The sequence below is a fragment of the Vanessa atalanta genome, chromosome 2, assembly GCF_905147765.1.
Source record: "Vanessa atalanta chromosome 2, ilVanAtal1.2, whole genome shotgun sequence".
NCBI lineage: Eukaryota > Metazoa > Arthropoda > Insecta > Lepidoptera > Nymphalidae > Vanessa > Vanessa atalanta.
This window is the reverse complement of record NC_061872.1, coordinates 12,608,213-12,629,913: the sequence shown is the minus strand read 5'-3', so window position 1 is coordinate 12,629,913 and position 21,701 is coordinate 12,608,213. Positions and strand designations below refer to the sequence as shown.

At 33.5% G+C, this 21,701-nt stretch overlaps 1 protein-coding gene across 4 annotated transcripts in view; it reads left to right on the top strand.

The window, feature by feature from the left end:
• LOC125074693 overlaps window positions 1–21,701 on the top strand; it is a 168,665-nt gene that overhangs the window by 87,563 nt on the left and 59,401 nt on the right. The window contains exon 1 of one of the 4 annotated variants that reach the window (XM_047686105.1): window positions 10,828–10,863. The exons of the other annotated variants lie outside the window; for them this stretch is intronic. The gene's annotated coding sequence lies outside the window, so the exon portion shown is untranslated. Of the gene's footprint in view, window positions 1–10,827; window positions 10,864–21,701 lie in introns of those variants that run through there. 4 annotated transcript variants of the gene reach the window in all.

The following is a 21,701-nucleotide window of genomic DNA, read 5'->3' as shown; positions in this document are numbered from 1 at the left end:
AACTTATCTATATATCTATACATATAATGAAATTGGAGTGTCTGTTTGTAATATTAAAGTAATCCATTTTTACTAAATGAATATGTATGTATACACGGAACATATAACAAATTAACATTTTTTACAATTTTTGTCTGTCTGTTTGTTCCGGCTAATCTCTGGAACGTCTGAACCGATTTCGACGGGACTTTCACTGGCAGATAGTGGATGTAATAAGGAATAACTTTACTTTTATTTTAGAATTATATATAAAATAAAAATAAAATCACGTTACAATATCCAAATAACGTAAATTCATACAACGCGCACGAAGTCGCGGGCACAGCTAGTATAAAGTATATTTTGATATTGATTTACGATTAAACACGTAATTAATCGTACAATTGCATAATCCATTACTAAATAAGTCGAAGCTAGTCTTAAACAGGTGTCTGTAAGGTGTTTAGTAACCGAGAAATTTCGGTGTCGAGGGGATTTATTAACGTTTTAATATTTAATGTAAATATACAAAGCACTTTTGCGGTTAGGTGGCTCGCTGTGGAGGGGATTACTACTACATTGGATCCGGTGTAGACTTCCCGCTCAATATAAATAACTAGAATTACGCGCAGCTTATCTTCCCTCTCTGAATGTTAAAAATATGTAATATGTGTAGCAAAAATTTACATTTTTCTGATATTCTGTAAGCTATATTGTAAATTCATTCATATTCAATATATGTATTTAATAAACTTGACAATAAAAAAGACCCGCTGAGTTTCTTTCGCCGGTTCTTCTCGGGGTATTTTCTTTTCCGAACCGGTGGTCGTGTTTAATTTGACTATCAGTAAGTAAGTGTAATGTTTCCATATTGAATAAAGGAATTTGAGTTTGAGTTTGAGCTTGAACTGGAGCAAAATAGACGTCACTGGGTAAACCTGTGCAGAGTCTGAGTAGGAAGAGATATACATATATACGTAGATACTATCAAGCCCATATTCGTGTTAAAACTATAAATACTGATTGATAAGTTCTGCATCATTTGCACTGTATTATACAGCAAGACTGTATATACAATACAATACAATATTCGATTGATTCGAATATTTAAGAAAATGAATAAAAATATGGTCCTCTTCACCGGATCTTAAGAATCAGCAATGTTGTAATTGAAATATGTGCACCAAAACTGCTGATATGTAGTCTCCACGAAAACATGTTAAAACCGGAGAGAGATCAAGCACAGTCAGCCGCTGTATTGATGTGCTTTCAGAACTACTTCCTATCTCCGCCGCTACTAAGAAATTCACGAACATAACTTTAATTGGAGCAACCATTCAATTTAGGACACCTGGATATATATACTAGTCGTGTAGATACTAGGTACATATAACAGACTAGTTACACAGTCTGGTTTCGCACGGGTGCAATTTATAAAGCAGATACACTGAATTCTATAGCATTAGTTCCGGAGGTTATCCTTATATACAAACAAACAAATTTCACCGTTTTTATAATATTAGTATAGTCGGATATATATTATGGATTTGTAAGTATTTTTCGGATATGACATTTCGTTGTACGTAAAAGGAATATCGCTTTGTGTCTAGAAAAACCTAGTAGAAAAGCGTCGTTTCCAGTAGAAACACGTGAACTCACGGCGATATATGACAGCAATTCAATCACATCGATGTACGCGTCCAATATCGCCGCGATTGAATCTCTGACACCAGTACAATCAGACTCGGAGTTTGATGAAAAACCGATGGCTCCGGTCACGTCAATGTAACAAAAGATTGAAACATTGTAGAAAATAATAACCAAAGTAAAGTGTATCTGTATTATACTCATCATTTAAATAAGATTGTTTTTTATGAATATAATATAATATAATTTCATAATAGTACCTTTGTTGAGACCGCATGTAAATATTCCGCATCACAACAATTTGATATTAGTCGATCAGCTGCTAAGAGAAGGCAATTTGAATTGTCTGAATAAATCAAATATTCAACACATTGAAGCAACAAAAGTATATCACATAAAAGTCTAAGAACTCCTATAACTAAATTACTAACAATAAAAGGACGTAAGAAAAATATTTAATGAGATAAATAGTGCGGGTAACTCATTGCACGTCAAAGAAGTAAAATGTTGCCATCTCTTTTACCCACACACTCATGCATCCTTGTCTTTATTGTATTTCTAGGAAAATAGATACTAACATTTTTGATTCATAATTAAAGAAATGATTCAAAAATCGGAATACATACATACATGAATGTTACATATATATCATCGTGTCGATAAGAGTATAATTTAAAGGTGAAATTTAAGCGCAACATTTTTATTTTTAGTTTAACTTAAGATACGTTTAGATACTTTTGCACAGGCTGTGTTTCCTCTATTCAGCTTGCCGTTTAGTCGATTGTACTAAGTTTATGCAAAGGGGATCACTTACAAAGGGATCAACTCCGAACCGTGATGTAGCGACGCTATTGAACTATCGTTTGAGCGTGAGATAAAAGCAATTAATTACCAATCGATACAGTACAGAGACCATTCGAGTCTTAATCGAATATTTAAATCGTTTTTGTTTTGATATTACTTATACATTTTATTATTAAATAATAATAATTTATTATTAAGAGCCGAGATGGCCCAGTGGTTAGAACGCGTGCATCTTAACCGATGATTTCGGGTTCAAACCCAGGCAGGCACCACTAAATTTTCATGTGCTTAATTTGTATTTATAATTCATCTCGTGCTCGGCGGTGAAGGAAAACATCGTGAGGAAACCTGCATGTGTCTAATTTCAACGAAATTCTGCCACATGTGTATTCCACCAACCCCCATTGGAGCAGCGTGGTGGAATATGCTCCAAACCTTCTCCTCAAGGGAGAGGAGACCTTAGCCCAGCAGTGAGAAATTTACAGGCTGCTAATGTAATAATGTAATAATTTTATTATTTGCCTGAAGATTATTTTATATAAATTAAAAATGTAAATGATGATAGAGCTAATAATAATTATTAGTACGTGAATGTCTACAACTGAGCAAAGTCCTCTGTAACTGCATAGAAGATAAATTTCCTCCACGATCTAATAAATTTAATGAAATTGTATTTTTGAGCCGTCAATTGTATCCGAGTGTCTATTCTACCGAAAGGAACGATAAAAATATTTTCAAAGTTATCGACGTTTAATTAATTCATATAAAAGAAAATTCGTAAAACTTTTGTATAAGCTCATCTTGAACAGAAGGACATCGCCTTAATAAAACTCAATCCCTAACAGTTTGGAATAAAAAGAAATAATTCCAAGAAAAACTTCACTTAAGATTTTTTAAATCATCTGCTTTATTACACTATTCTATCACTAGAGTGGTACTTTAAATACAATTCAATGTTTTAGATAAAGCAAGACAACAACAAAACGCGAGTAAAGACCCGGGAGAGTTGTAATAAATAACTCAACTGTTCCTTCATAGCCGTAATTAAAAAAAGCCATGCTACTCAAAGGTGTATTGTGTGACGCTTCTTATAAGCTTTCCTTTTGTAACACGCACCATTATTATAAATTTTCACGTTATAATCCCATAAATATGTCCCTTTCATAATTTACTATACGGAACCCTAAGCCGATTTCGGCAACAATACCCCTATAAACTATAGTAATCTAATTCAATGGAAACATGTTCTGAATAACCCAGTTTATTTCTCAGCTTTACCGTAAATATTCATTTAGGTAATTAGATTCCTTGGACCGTATATTTTTTCTATGCCTTTTATGTGTTTAGGTTATTTGTAAATGAAAAATGTTCTGTACATATATCTATATAATATGGAATTATTATTGCGATTTTGTGCTTGTTTTTCTCGGTTTCTATATTCCGATCTGGTGGTAGCTTTCAATAAAATTTAATCTTGTATAAATTAATATTCTTAATTTAAACACAATTTAAAGTACATTTTGATTTAATTTTTTATTTCATTGCAAAGAAAAATTGAGTAAAGGAATATTCTGTAAGATTCTGTAAGAACTGACTTCGCATCTCACTCGTAAAATATTGACAAACGACTTAAGGTGATACGCCATTATGATACGTGTATCTATTTATTTGTTACGTGTTAACGTCAATATCACTTGTGCTGAGGAAAACATAAAATAACTTCAACTCTAGATGAAAATATTACAGTTTTGAAGAAGATCGCGGTGTATCTATTATACAGGATAAATCGTATATGTTTTATAACAATAGTCAAAGAAGGTTATGACATTAGTGTTATTTCTAAGATCAGAGACCAAACCTCTACCATATCATACTCCACTTGATTCGCCAAACTCCCACCAGTTACCAAACCCAGCTCCGTCAATGTGATTTACATTTACTACGTACAATAATTGCCTGAAAATAAACGTCATCCTTCGTAAAATCACTATAGAATAAATATTAACATAATACAAATGAAAAATAAAGAAAAAACAAATTCAAATGCCGTCACTAATACACGTTGAATGACTCTCATTCAGTCTTATTCGTTCGTTCGTTGTTCTTTCGCTCTTTTTAAGAACAATAGCTCGTTAGAATTGCTGGCGTAACGCTCGGAGTGTTTGCTTTACTGTTTGTGAAAGATTATACTTTAATCAAGGTCTACTTCGTTTTAATCTCAATAAAATTGGTTTAAAAATACAGGATTAAATGTTGAAATTCTTTTATACTACAAATTTCCATTCATTCGCCAAAAAAATGTGCTTTGTTTGAAGTAATGTTCATGACTTTGTCCTCGTTTAAAATATGGAGACATATTTTATGTCTATTATCCTGAGAACTCGATATAAAATTGTACAGTTTTGGCATAAAAAGGCTCAGTTTCAGTTATACTTTTAGCCTTAAAACTGACAAATTTTGGAGGACGTTTGAAATTTTTAAGGACACAAGTGTGTCAAACCGAAAGTGCTATCCCTATCCGTCACAACCGGAAAGAGACCAACTTCTATCTCATTCTCTTAGAATTTCTAGTCGGAAAACCCAATAAGCCAGCCCCATATATTCATTGGGATAAAGAGAAAAACAAAAATATACTTCATAGTTGTCATGATTAATCAAGGGAATTATCTTAAATTATACCTCTGATATTATCTTAAATTAATTTCCTCAACCTTTATATGCTGATATGCTCTTTCATAGCCTAACCCCTGAACAGAATTTGATAAAATTTTGTATGAAGCAAGTTGAAATCCCCAGTTTTTTATACATGAAACCTGATGCTCAATCCCTATATCGCCGATCGAGTGAGACAGTTAACTTTAGACGACCAAGGGACGTTACATCTTTGTTGCCAAGGTTAGTGGCGCATTGGAAATGTAAGAAGCGTCACCGTATGCCATCGGGTGGTTTATTTCGCGTCCTAACTATATCATAAAAAAGGACAGACCAAATCGACTAAGTTACCATTACAAGGCGAAAATATAATAATTTGAAACGAAAATATATTTTGCATACATATTCCAATATTCAAAAGACAGTTTCAAAGATCTAGATTCTAATTAGATTTACCTTTGAGGACTTTAATAATACCATACACGTATATTCAAATAATAGTCGTTGAGCGGAGGAAGTTTACTAGTTAAGAAACTACCGATATACAAACACAGATTCTGACTTCGTAAGCTCACTTTATTGAGAAACTTTACCGGTAATAGATTGTACTAAGAGTGCGTTACACTTCACAGAGAAGTCACGATTCATGGTTTTATAAAACGAACTATTATTATTATACGTACCGACTTCTAAATCTGTTTAGTTAATAAGGAAATTACTTTTATAGTTTTTAATAGTTAAGTCAATAGCGAAAATCTTAGTTACAACACTTCGGTGAAGTCATCTCCAATCGAGGAGATGATTTGAAGTTTATTCCGCCACGCCGCTCCATTGCCTGCTGATGGATATTGACAGTGGCATAATGTAATCCGATAACATCGTGGTTTTCACTCGATTTCGTTCAAATGACTCAGGTGAATCATTAGTGTTGTGTTGCGATAATCACATTTTTATGTGTGACTTATTGTCGGCTGCGGCTCTTCTCGCGTTTCAGTGTAAGGCATACAAAAGTAGCCTATGTCCTTTCATGAAGTTCAAGCTTCATAACGAATTTCATTTTTTTTTTACTGTTTTACCGTGAAAGTGAACCGAACAGACTGACAGATAGAGTTATTATCGCACTGATTATTTTAGTATAGATAGTATAGATATATATCGTTTGTTGTTGATGATTTTTGTTTTAGAACGAGTCGATAAAAATTATTAATGTATTTCTTTCGTTTTGGTCATTTTCTCGTAATATCGATGTATTGATTTGGTTGTATAAATATTGTGTTCACTGCTTGTGCGAACAATGAAGGACATATTAGACGTACAAACTTATACATATTATTGACATTAATGTATTTCAATTGATTTTGAATTATTAAATAGCACTGAAGTCAGTAGTTGTTGTTTTTTTGTAATGTCGGTTGGCAGATGATTCTCCTTGTGGTAAGTGCTTACCACCGCCCAAAGACATCGGCGCTGTAAAAAACAGTAACCGTTTCTTACATCTTCAATGCGCCACCAATCTCGAGAGTCAAGATTTTATATATTGTGTGCCTGTAGATACACTGGTCAACTCACCCTTCACACTGAAACACAAAAATAATAAATATTATATTAATATAGTGTACACTTGATGTTTTATCTTTGATATTCTACGAAACTTACCAGAGAACAATCAACCTTGAAAATGCGTGTTATATGATGAAGTGGTGTCTAATCAATTCGTTTAAATAATGAGCCCACCGTCGAACACGAGATGACCTATTAACATAAATGAAACACATCCAATGAATTTCGCTTAGGTTTGAATCGCGATGAGCCGATTGAGCCGCGATTGAGCCGAGTTGGCCCAGTGGTTAGAACGCGTGTATATTAACCGATGATTTTGGGTTCAAACCCAGGCAAGCACCACTGAATTTTCATGTGCTTAATTTGTGTTTATAATTGATGTGTGCCTAATTGTGTACCATTAGGCACACTACATATATAATCATATAATATGTACGTAACGTGTGATAATTCAGAAAATTAAGAATGTAGGTCAAGGCTAAGCAGACTGAAGTACACGAGCCAGTTCTTCGCTAACGTCGAGTTATGGCGGCTCTTTAATATACTCTGGACAAAGGTAAATAGAGAATTACATTGTTATCTTGGAAACTCTGTACATTATTACAGAGAAATTGTCGGCTTGTTTTTGTATAGAGATATGTATTTGATAACTCACTTAATTCTCGCAATATAATAGACAGCTACTTTATAAAAATGGTTGTTGAATCGACCTCGACTGCGTTGGTGTTGTAGTGGCTAGATAACGCCGCAGATCTCGGGGTCCAATCGGGGGAAATGCTGCTAGCATTCTTGCCGCCATTCCACGCGGTCAAGATTTATACAGTAACTAATTTTAATTTAGATTTGTATATATTTAAGCACTTAATGTTATCAATGCTTATGTTAATAAATATATTTAAATTGGAGAAAATGCCTTCACCAATATCCTATACTTTTTCCAATTTTTAATGTATAAAAACAGTTATTATCTACACTCATATCATTATAGACGTTTTGATGTACTTCGTCAGCGTTCGCCATATAAGCGTACGTTTGGGAAACAAGACCTTCTCAGTTCAGTCATTTTGGACAAACTATGTACAAATTATAAGTACAAATCTCAGTCAATACCGCATCAAAATCTACTGAGTGGTTTAGAGGAAGTAAGTGGAGATATAGGCAGAGGTAGAAAGAGTTTTTTCTATATAATTTATAGACTTGGACAAAGTGCAGCTACATACAATGTATGAAACATAATAGAATTTCCGTCACACGAAGCTATTTAGCGTTCAAAAGGCTAATTACAATCTACATTAAAGTCCTGAAATTCAAGTTGTCTAATTACAAATGTTACAGTTTAAAACTGGTTTTAGAGTAATTTTGCCTTTTAACCTTTTAAATTTTGACTTCAAAAGGGTGCTTATGAATTTTTCATACAATTTTTTTTTTGTTTGTTCGGGTATAGTATTTCGTTTTGGAACCGATGGGTTTTTATATTTTTGATGGGTGCCAATATCGTTTATATTGGACGTTGTCCAGTTTTGCTTTCGGCTAATAATTGTAGTCAATTTTATACTTTTTTCTTAGAAAAAAATATTGTTTTTAGAACTTTTTGTATATTTACGAAATATGTCAATTACTATAGTTTTATAAAGGAGGAGAGAAATTTTAGAATCAGGCTATTTAGTGATGAAAACAGTATGAATATAGCCACTGTATTTTAAAAGCTGTACCACATATATACACTCAATTGAAGCCGGTAACTTTGTCTTAAATAATGATTTAGTTACAATTATTTCATGCAGTCATTGCACTAACCTTACACTGAAAAGAACCCATTCTTAGAATTTAATTAATACAATCCTTCTCATTTGTAAAAAACATTACCATTATGCAGGGCTGGACCGTAAATTAAGGGGGCCCTGGACTAACACTACTTAGGGGCCCACCTAAGACATATCTGAATGTAGACTGGAATTAAATTAATTGAATAGGTTTGATAATTGCAGGACTCGCAGGGCTGCAAACCATACGATCTATTTAATGTAATAAAGTTATGGATTCTTTCTAATAATTGTCTATTTTTGACTTTGACTTGACATAGCCCCTTGAATCCACGGGGCCCTGGGATGAAGCCCAGAAAGCCATATGGTAGATCCGGCCCTGTCATTATGACACAGGAAGTACTAAATAAGCTTCGGAGTCGCGTTAGAAAGATCTTCACCCAACAGTGGTACTCTAGTAATTAGTTTCTTGTCGCAAATCTGAACTTGACAAATTAAATGAACGATTGATGAATGAAACAGTGAAAAATAAATACAGAATGTAATGTTCGTTTCTATCTATTTCTATCTATCCATGACAAATGTTTGATGAATTTGTATTTACTTCAGTTGTAACCTCAAACAGACAGGCCGATAACTGTTTGTATTCGAAACCACAGAAACGGACGTCGCTACACGTATACTGTATATATATTTCATGAACCAATTAATACGTATTGATTGTAAAATCTGTGATAGCGTTTGTATAAGTATACATAAAAGTTTTAAGACAATTATCAAGTCAGATTATTAAATGGAATATTTTTTGGTGATTGAACGACTTTTTTTTCATTAATATGAATAACTAGCGAACCATCTCACCTTAAAAGTAAAATAATTGTATCTATAAATCATACCATACATTAATTAGTTTGAAGAATACCAAGTCTCAATAAATTATCTCAAAGTAATAAGCTATAAACAAAAAAAAAACGTGTGCGTCTCGGGACGCCTGGCAGAAGTGATAACTTAAACTAATCTAAGTTGAACTATTTAATATTTAAATTGTTTAACTCGAGAATAGTAACTAAGAATGTATAAGAGAAAGGGAAGCCAGATGGACTGGCGCCGTAACGCGTTACGTAACGAAGCGGTTTACCCTCTCATAAGAAGTTATCACTTCAAAATACAATAAATAACCTAACCTTACTTTATACAGTTAAATGTATACAGGATTGGTAGTCATTGTGTAAATCTTGGAAAAAAATAAATAAAAATTGTATAAATTTAATATGTATACATTACGTTAGTAGATACGTTACGTTACGTTATAAGCTGTACAAAAATTGTAAATGAACCAACAGGCACACGCTTTGAAATATACTTTCTATAATTTATTTAAAAATAATTTGAATGGAAAATCGTTTGATTATTTACTATTTTGTCACAAAAATCTTACATTTTTCTTTAAGACTGTGCTCAGTGGTTTTCCTCGTCTTTGATTCGTATAATGCATGAAATAAAAACATAAAGTCTTGACATAAATAACCTAACAATATTATTAGAAACGGGGTGATTTCAAAACGCCTTAAAGTCGTTTTATTGATTTTATATTTGAAAACCTGAAATAAAAATTTTAACCTTTAATGTACCTACTTACAAATTATACGTAATTACGTAATATTTTTTTTTAGAATTTATGCACCGACTGACCTTAATAAAAACGGTAGTATTGATTTCAGTTATTTACTTATATAATCTATATATACATATTATATATATATAAAAGCGAAATACCACTCACTGATTAATCACGAAATCTGAGAAACTATAATACCTACAAACTTGAATTTTGGCAGGTAGGTTCCTTATAGGGTGTAGATATCCGCTAAGAACGGCTTTTACGAAACTCCACCCCTAAGGGGGTAAAACGGGGCTTGTAAGTTTCTGTTTTATAAATTTCGCGCGGTTAAAGTCGCAGATTCAGCTCGTTAGCTATATAATTAAACAAGTTATATTGAAATAACAGACAGACACTTCCATTTTATTTATTTGTAAGAACACAATAAGCGCGAACAACTTTTCCAGTGGGCGTTCAATGAAATTTATATTTTCGCTTCAATTTAAAAAAAAAAATTCCTTCATCTAAGTCGGTTGGTAAATTAAGTTGGTTCTTTTGTCCTACAGCGACGCAATGAGGATTGTCACGCGTTTTACGTGGGTCGGAACGATCTCATAACAGATGTTTAAAAAAGAGCCGTGATGACTTTTATCGTTCTCAATTTTTCTTGTAATTTTCTTAAGATGTTTCTCTGTTAATAATCTTCGAGGTCGCGATTTTATTAAATTCGGTTTAGTGCTTAGAAAGAACAACAAACAAACAGTTTTTTTTATGTGATAGTTGGCAAATGAGCAGGCTCGCCTGATGGAAAGTGACTACCACCGCCCATGGACATCTGCAAAACCGGGAGGCTTGCAGTTGCGTTGCCGGCCTTTAAGGAAGGAGCATTAGGAGTAAAGCTGGTTTCATAGAGTGGTTGTGTGAGGCAGAAAATGTCTTAAAAATCGTATTGTTGTGGGTTTTCGGAAATGATAGACAGACAGAGTTGCTTTCGCATTTATATTATTAATATAGATGGCAGAGTTACCCTCCTGTACTATTTATAATGTTCGATTTTTTTTTATTCTACATAAAACCACTAGGTCTTATCTATAAATGTTTTTAGAAGGTGATTGATTAATCATTGCTGTCTTTGTCATTCGAATAACAAATCAGTGGTGAAAAAAGAGAGAAGACGTTGTAATTTAACACACGCTAAACTATTTTTATACGTATTAGTATATGTTATAGAAATATTAGTAAAGTTATTACTGAGTATAGTTTACTTTTAGTGTAGTCTTAATAATATCTTAATTGCTCTCATTATCCTCAGTATGATATTAAAGTGAATTACAGCAGAAATTTATTTATAAAATCTCGATACCGCAACACGAACGTTTTATCTCATACAAGAACTCGAAACATAATTATGATTCTAAAATAAAAAGTATTTTGTACACGAATATGATTTTTTTTCGCTTAAAATATAAACTAAACAATATACCTTGAAAACCACATTGAATCTATGCAAATGTAACTATCAAATACATTAATTATAGTAAAAACCTTATGTAGTCTTATGAGTTTTTATATGTATTCGAAATTTGATCTCTATGCTTTTAACCATTGAGGTGTTTCTTCGCTGGGAGCCAATCCTGAAATAATCAGATTATGCTTCTAATAAAAATGTATTATCATTTGAACTAAACTAACTAAATCTCAACTAAAATAAATGCTTGTAAAAAAGACTCGGAAAACCTTTTTTGTTTTATTACATTATTCATTTATTTAAATTTTATAATCTTACCTTTTCTGATGTAAATTGTAGGAACAAAACTTTTTCTCTATCGAAGTAAGCGAGTACGGCAGTAATTCCATACCTTGAAACTTTCGCGTAACTTTTCTTATGACTTCACCGCAAACTCCTGAGAAACTGTTAATTGAATCTACGGCATAGTCCTTTCACATATTAGATATAAATAACATAATTGGAGAGCAAAGATGGCCAAGTGGTTAGATCGTGTGCATCTTAACCGATGATTTCGGGTTCAAACCCAGGCAAGCACCACTGAATTTTCATGTGCTTAATTTGTGCTCGCAGAATTGCTTGCTATAAAGCTATTTTCTGTAAAGAAGATACACATACATTATAATATATATATATATCATTTATAGGTCTAAAGACATTTGTAACAGGATAAATATTTTCAACTAATTCTTCGTATCAAATCAGCAAAATTTGAAATTCAAATTCTGGGTTCAAACCCTTGTGCTTATTTTATGTTTCGTCTATTTCAACTTCAATATATATTTGGGCATAAAATTGCTTTTTTTAATTGCGGTAGTTTTAATTCTTTCTTCTTCGGTAACTATACCTTTATTTCGAGCGATCATAGTTACTTATGTTATAAAGGCATTTATCGTTACAAACACAATAAATTATATTGTTTTTTTAATTTTTGTTCTATCAAAATCAAGATATTTTTTCAGTAGTCTTTTACAAGCACTTTTCAATTTGAATAGTCATTTTAGAGAATTGTATTATGAAGGTAAGCCACTGATTCGTAATGTAGACCAAAATACTTTAAAAAATTTACTGCAAAAGATAAAGTCACACAATTATATTTTAGCGTGCGTCGATAGGAAAGCTTAAAAGAACAATATGGAGCATTATCGCCACCTGATCACACTCCTGTTGAAAAGTCGAGAATCATGAAATATTTTCCGTATAAAACACGAACACCTCACGTAACAGTCCAACCCCAAACGGGAAGTTTATCATTTCCCCTGAGATCCTATTCTGATGCAATAATAAAGAGGGCTACGTTTTACCTCCCGTTATAATTTGTTGGCATAGATTCTTATTATTCTTTGTCTTTACAAAAAAAAAAAGAGTGGCCGTCGGATTTAAAACTTCGAAATGAAATTGAAATAAATTATAATTAATTAAACTCAAGAAATATGCAGTAAAATAAAAACAAGCAAAAATGTTCGCTGATTTACTAAATATATTTTTCTTATTATATAAAAAAACTATTTTAAATTAAACAAAAATATATTACCCTTCTCTTTACTACTGTTGTTGTTGTTACTGAAAACGGAATAGAAGAGAGCCACTGAGATGCTTTGGATTCATTCATGAGTTTCAATGAAATTTGAGTCTATCCTTACTTATGATAAAGGTGAAAGTATGTACTGATGTTTGTTACTCTTTCACGCTAAAACTACTGAATGGATTGTAATGAAAATTTATAATAATATAGCTTTCACATCGGAGTAACATATGGACTATATAATATATAAATAAATAACCATATAATATATAAATAAGCCCTTAAAATTCGGGCGAAACGGTGGCCGAATATAGTAAAATTATATGTTTTTACTTTGATGAACATTCAAAAATTAAAGTGGCTATCATAATAATGTCCAGTTAATACTGCTTAAATTGCCTGGAGTAGTGAGTATCTAATAATATCCATATTTCAATAATGATGGTTCACGAGTCCATGAAACGATAAGAGGAACGCTGAAAGCAGCACCTGCGACAGGGGCGTTGAAAGCAGTCGTTTGTCGTGGAATGAACATATGTAACCCGAAGACGGATGTCGTATTACAAGAATAATACCTACTACTGTTTAATATATATGTATAGAGTATAAAATTTTCAATTTGTTTTTTTTTTTTTTTAATATAAGTATTTAGTGGTATTTTAATTGATAAGTAACTGTTCAATTACTTTTTTATTATGCGTCTTCCTACAAAATTTTTTTTACAATTGGTCGTCTGCCCAAAGGTAGCCTGTAAGAAATCGCTTTAGAAATAAGGCCGCCTGTTGCACTATTGAACATCGTATAAAGATTTTGTTCATTCGAGTCCAATAGAGTATAAATAAATAAATAATGTCATATGTATGTAGTACTCTTAAGCGAAGAGGAACTTGAAGGAAATCATCACATGTTTTTATGTTTTCTTTGCACGAAGTATTCAATTACAAATTTATAAGAAATATTAATTAACAAAGAACACTTTAGCAACCCTAAAATAATAGGGAAATCCAATAGTTTACGTCAGTCATTGTATTATACGTTTCAATTTCGTTTTTAATTTGATCGGATTTTATTATGCGTTCGATATCCCCTTATCCCTAAGATCCCTGTCTATATGTTAATCTTTCTATATGTAATGCATTGCTGTTAATGTATAGACTAATATAAGCATCCATAAAATAATTGAAGCTTTCTTCCGTGTTATCTCATTGACAACTATCACTCCAAAATGAAATGTTGGAAATGAAAAATAAATCACATAGCTAACAATCTTCTGATTTTAAATTCGCAAGACATCACAAAAGAATAAGATTTACGTTTAAATACCTCTTTGAAAACAACTACTTAATCCATTTAGATCCTGTAGAGCGTGTTGTCACCAGAAACAAAAGTCGGTGCAAAAATTCAGCGCAATTACGTGGAACTGGTTTGAAATTCAGCGACAAGAATTAAGTCACATACTAATTAACAGACGTTAAATAAAAACTTGCAATAGTAATGAGATCTTTTGTTTTCCTACATTCACCTAATTCCTGACATTTAAATTAGCGCACGAAAATGTTTCTCATTGTTCCTATTGTCTCCAAAACTTTTGATTTAAAATTCCATTTAGTCTTTAAACCCAAATAACTGAATTGTCAGACGTGTTAGTTCGTCTACTCTAAGTAACTAGTGATATGAATATTCAGGTCTGTCTGCGGTCTCTGAGGTCTGAACTGTCAATCCTCTGGGATATGTGTAATTGACATCGTAAAGTTTTCGTTACTTAACGAGTGATTATGTAAATAGTTTGATTTGACTGCCTCATTGTTATAGTGGCTAAAAGTTATTGAATTTTGCTGTCTAGAAATTCTCAGCATCTGGAATAACGTCAGACGTTCGTCTTGCACGTGGACTCTTTCCAACGTTTCGAATTTACTATTGCTAAAAATATTTATTACTGATTTATTATGGGAGGGTAAACCGCTTCGTCACGTAACGCGTTACGGCGCCAGTCCGACTGGCTTCCCTTTCTCTTATACATTCTTAGTTACAATTCTAATGTACATATTCAAGAAGAGCCGAGATGGCCCAGTGGTTAGAACGCGTGCATTTTAACTGATGATTGCGGGCTCAAACCCAGGCACCACTGAATTTTCATGTGCTTAATTTGCGTTTATAATTCATCTCGTGCTCGGCGGCGAAGGAAAACATCGTTAGGTAACCTGCATGTGTCTAATTTCAACGAAATTCTGCCACATGTGAATCTACCAACCCGCATTGGAGCAGCGTGGTGGAATATACTCCAAACCTTCTCCTCAAAGGAAGAGGAGGCCTTAGCCCAGCAGTGGGAAATTTACAGACTGTTAAAGTTAAAAAAATAATGTTAAAAATCTTTTAATTGCTCTATTACTACTGTGCTACTAAGTTAAGCACAAAGGTACGAAACTTTTTGCAATCTACAAATAAACTGTAATTATTTGTTGAACAGTGTAACGACAGACTTCCTTTCATAAATACTGGTCTCGACAACCATGTTACAGGCTGTCACCACTAAGATTACTTAGAACAATTTTTACGAAATAGTAACAAGTTGAAATATTTAATATATAGCTTGAAAAAAAATTATTATAAGGAAAATAAATTAGTTATACTTTTATTCGCGTTTCAAAATCTAGAATTTCCTATTAAATATTTTATACTCTCATTTTCTAGATTGCTTTTATTTTCACATCGTCCGTTTTTATAATTGCTGGTCGGTTTTCACTCCCAAAGCTCATCAACGAGACGTCCACAAGTAAATGGAACTCGTAAGTCGTAACATTTGTTTGGCATTTTATACAACTTTGAAAGCAATTATTGCAGTCGAGAATGAAATTAATCTTTTTTTAAAAAGAAAAGTATTATTGCAATCCTATTTATGGTAGAATTCCTCTATATATATATATATATATGATTTGGCTGAATGCAGAAATGCTCTAAATTTATAAAAAATAATAAAACACTAACATGCATTTGATACACACACATATGTATAGACTTATTTAATAGGAATTATTCATAGTTTACGTTCATACTGCCAATAAAACAAACGTCATATCAAAGATAAAAATGAATGACACTTTTTTTAGTTTATTTGTAGCGTAATAATGACAAGATATCAGCTGAGCCAAATTTTTAATTTTGTTAGCAAAGAATTTCGACCGAATTTCTACCAATGGACGATTACTAGCCCTTTATATTTTTCATATGAAGTATAAAGCTAATACAAGAAGTTTAATATTTTGTATATATATTCCAAAACAAAATGTACGTATTAATATTTTTTGTGATTAGCTTTCATTTTCTTGTATTGGCTCCTTTTGGATCAGACACTTCCCCTGGGAGTTGTTCCACCAGAAGAAATATGGGTATGTTTTGACCTCAAGTCTGCACGTGTAACATTAATTAAAAGCCGTCTTCAGGATACGCGTGTTTTGCAACAAACCGGTTTAAATTCGTTTACAGTTGATCGTGATAAACTCGATTACACCGACACGTTTAACAACCGCTTTTTATTGTATATGTAATTATTGTTAACAATTAGTATAGAGGCTGTTTGTTGTTTATTTTTAACAGTAATTTGTGCATTTTTTTGACCTTGTAAGACCTTCTAGAAAGAAAGAATATCCAAATCAGGTATAGTTGGCCGTTTGCCTATCAACATCATAAAAAAGTATAAAATCCTTTTACGTAAAAAATATATATATTATAATCTATCATTCATCAAATATTGAAAAATATACACAAGTACTCATTAGTTAACAAAGTTATAATTATATTCTAGAAAATGACAAAAACATTAAGGACTATTCAATTCTATCTCTTATGTCAACTAAATATGGCTGCCTCGCCGCCCGCGTGTCATATCTTTTCTTATGCCACGTCGTCTGTCCGGTGACGTCACTTCCCAAGCCACGTCACTCAGTCTGCGTTCAACACGGCCTCTCCTGACATGAGAACGTCCTCGTTCTCTTTTGTTGAATGTGTCTGTACTTCTCTGCTAGGCCCCGCTTCTGACGAGGTATTAGGTTGAACATCTTCAGTTCCAGCAACTTGGTCTCGAATGGCCTCATCATTTGATGAGTCTGCACCTACCAAAAAAAAACATAAAACATCTTAGAAGATAAATTACGCTATGAAGCTATTAACAAGTAAGATAGAGGCACAACGTGAAGCATATCTCATAGTTTGTGACATAAGGGAGGAAGCACGACGTGAGGCTATCCCAAATGTACGAGATAGAGGCACGACGTGAAGCATATCTCACAAACTAAACATAAGGGAGGAAGCACGACGTGAGGCTATCCCAAATGTACGAGATAGAGGCACGACGTGAAGCATATCTCAAAAACCAAACATAAGGGAGGAAGCACGACGTGAGGCTATCCCAAATGTACGAGATAGAGGCACGACGTGAAGCATATCTCAAAAACCAGACATAAGGGAGGAAGCACGACGTGAGGCTATCCCAAATGTACGAGATAGAGGCACGACGTGAAGCATATCTCAAAAACCAGACATAAGGGAGGAAGCACGACGTGAGGCTATCCCAAATGTACGAGATAGAGGCACGACGTGAAGCATATCTCAGGTACATAAGACAGAGGCACGACGTGAAGCATGTCTTTTACTTACTCTCACATTATGCAGCATAGGCTTCAGCAGTTCACTCGCCTCGTCAAGGTACCATGGATCCACATATCCCTCTGTATGCTCGGCTGTTCCTGACATAACTTATTGTACACACTTCTTGTTGATTGAAAGAACGCTTTCATAAAGTTATGGAAAATCGGACATCAGTTTAAATTTTCAACACTTACATTTAGTAGTAAACCTGTCTTTAATCATGTTAGTGAAAATATCATAGAAAAGGACTTTACCAGATTCGACGGCGTGACGGAGTTTGTTAAAAATTATCCACTGTTCAACAATCAGAGGAGGTAAAAGTTGCTCGCGAAAATCAATGCACATACGATGCGTGCCGTCTTTTTTCGTGGCTAAATGGATTCTCTTGCAATCTTTATGTTGAGGAATTCGCTGACACTTACCTCTACCTAAGAAAGGCGATACGTTCGAATATTTACTGATTGACATAATACCTTTTTTCTGTTGAAGTTACCGTTATAAAATATCCTGAAAACTTACGAATAACTTCGTGTAAATGTTGTAAATTATCATCAATAACTTTGGTTTTTAAGAGTATATTTCTATGAGACTCAACCGTAAACACATCAGTCACCTCATTGGAAACATGTTTTAAATATTGACGATCACGTACGAACGTATGTAGCTCATTCACGGCTAAGTACATCAGTGCCTATAATTACAGGACTGTTCATAAGTTCTGATGAAACTACGAATAATTCTACCTCTAATGTAATTTCATCAAACTCAATCGGTAAAGTGACATATTGAGTGATTTCTATTTCTTGTCCTCCTATACCTCTTAAAACAAGAAAACAATGTTCCGAACACAATCAAAATGTTTCAGTAAAGACAAGGAAATTAGAGAAATAGTAGAACCGCTGTCAATTAAAATGTCTACAGGTACACCACATATAGCTGCTACTACCACATCATTATCGCTTGTATCTTTTTTTTTCCATACAGAAGTTAACATTGTCCCTATTTCGTGTTTCTGACTTCAATTTACCAAATCATAAGGCATCAATTTTGCGTTAGTTACGGCAGCGCGTAATTGTGAATCTGTGATACCACAAATAATTATTGCAGACATAAATTCATCACTTTATCCCCGAACGATTCGGAGACGAAGTAACGAACGACGTGCATAATCCGCATAGGTGGGATAATTATTTGATTCCGTATTCATGACATCAAATAAAATATTTGCAGCGTCGGGTTTTTTTGGACATAATGGCTTAAATTCTCTCTTAAAATTACTCCAACTACGATCTGTTGTAACCCACTCATTAGGCCATAATCTAGCGTCACCTTTAAGACAATTCCCTATACGAGGGAGGCATTAATTATCACTCCATTTGTTAATAGCTATCGCGCGATCTGCCTCAACCGCCGCACCAAACATCAATATCATGAACACTGGGATCAAAGTTAGAAATATAAAATGAATAATTTACCAAAGTATTTATAGAACGATATGCATCTACAATTCGCTCAGTGGTGATCACTTCTGCATCAATGATACCACTCACAGATTGAGTCCTCGAGGAAGACCCAGCGCCTGCTCCTTCCACATTCTTTGTCACCTGCGGCGTCCGTGTGCCAAGGTCCGAAGGTACCCGTGTAGTCGCGGCTTCCGACGTTGGCGATTGTTGCACATTATTACCTTCTGATTTATTTAGACGTTCAAGAATCAAATCCATCTGACGTCTAACATTACTAGAGGACTTGTCACGATGCCGGCCATGTCGACTTCGTCCTCTTTCTCGGCTACGTCTTTCACGCTTTTGGTCAGACATTATTAACAAAATACTAACAACGTTAGTATAACCATATAGCATAAAATCTGAAATCAAAAAATCAAAGTAATCATCACGCCTTTAAAGGGAAAAAAATTCAAAACGTTAAATTCAAAAAAATATATGAAGGCTATGAGCGTCCATGCGTCAGAAATATAAGAAAATGTCAGAAGGCGAGTCGGATAGGGCATAAACCCAATCCCACTTCTGATATAATCTATCATTCATCAAATATTGAAAAATATACACAAGTACTCATTAGTTAACAAAGTTATAATTATATTCTAGAAAATGACAAAAACATTAAGGACTATTCAATTCTATCTCTTATGTCAACTAAATATGGCTGCCTCGCCGCCCGCGTGTCATATCTTTTCTTATGCCACGTCGTCTGTCCGGTGACGTCACTTCCCAAGCCACGTCACTCAGTCTGCGTTCAACAATATATATATATTTATGTCAACTTATATGGTAATCGGTATCGAAGACTATTAATCTCAAACATATTATATATATAACATAACAGCAACAACAATAGATACATTATCAACTTCGGGAATCATAAGGTTCGGATTACTGTGTCAAGATGACGCCGGTGGGTCATTGACCTCATCTTCAATTTACGCACCTGTTATTGTGTTCAGTGATTTTATATTTAGGTCAGCGTTGTTCATTGTATTGTGACTTAAGTTCATTAAACCTTTTTTTAAATGTAAAATGTGAATAAACAATACATTTTTTTTTATTTAATGTCAAAATATTACATTTAGGTACTTATTGCTTCTGTTGCCAAATTTAAAAAAAAAATCTAAGGAACGCTTGTGTGCGAAAGGTTACTATACAATTAGTGAGTTGATTGATAGCACACCTTGGGAATATTAAACTATTTCTATTCAAGACCCGCTGAGTTTCTTTCACCGGTTCTTCTCAGGTCAGAGTATTTTCTTTTCCTAACCGGTGGTAGTATTTAATTTGACTATCAATAAGTAAGTGAAATGCTTCTGTATTGAATAAAGGAATTTGTGTTTGAATTTATATATTCAAAGTAAAAAGTATCAATTCGGTGACAATTCTATTAATTATCTTCATGTGCTACTGACTAGTTTGAGGCTTTAGCCGTCGTGGTTCTGGCTCCAGGTCGAGTCAATAATGAGTTATTGAATTTTACTGTCAAGAAAATCAGCATCCTGGACATTGCAAGTATTAACACTCCAGTCTCTCGGAAATATTCTCTTGTCTCCCTTGGTGGTTCGTTCTGTTTGAACTCTCTTTTGTTGTATCGAAGCATCCCAACGGATGATAATATTGAAGAAGTAAAGAGTATAAATGTTTTACGCTTCTCCACTATCTTCTTCAATAAAAATGTTTGTCCTGACCGAAATCGGATATACTTCCAAAAACTGTTTTCAGAATAATATAAATATCAAATTCTGAATACAAAATTCCATCTATTATATTTAGTGAATATTGCATAGAGACATAAGACGGTACCGTGATGGCCTAGGGGATGACATGATGGGATCGTAATTCGTTTAAGATTGCGGTTGTTTGTGTTTATAAGTCACCTTGTGATCTATGGTGGAGGAAATCATAGTATATAAACCTGCACGTTACGTATTGTATACTATATCAAATTCCTTTTGATATATCCCTTATTCGAAGAATGTTTGCAATTTTTTCTCACCGTAAGATAATTATTGACGACTGTTTATCAAATTTACATTTACTTAGGACGAACTGAAAAAAAAGCTACCTAGGTGGTCAAAAGTGCCCAAACATTGTCGCTTTAAGAAATATTAACCATTCCTTACAATAACAATACGAAACCAATTTTGGTAGCTAAGATGGTAGGTATGTCCCTTGTGTCTGTTGTCATATTGGTTTACTCCCCCCTTCAAACCGGAACACAACCATATTAAGTATTGCTCTTTGGCCACGGCCAACATATTAACAATATTCCACCGAATATCTGAAGCAAGCCTGTCTGGGTAGGTAACCCAACAACACCAAGTACAACGCTTATACTGCTACCAAGGTTAAGAAATATAATTTCGTTTTAACGTTTTATTAAGCCATTCCATGATCTGAACACCCGAAGGAAGATATAAAGATAAAGTAAATTGCGGAAAGGTTTTGAATAAAATAAATAATTTATGAAAAGGGATCAGTAGCCCGGGTGATGCGGCCTTGAGGCCTTGTTTCA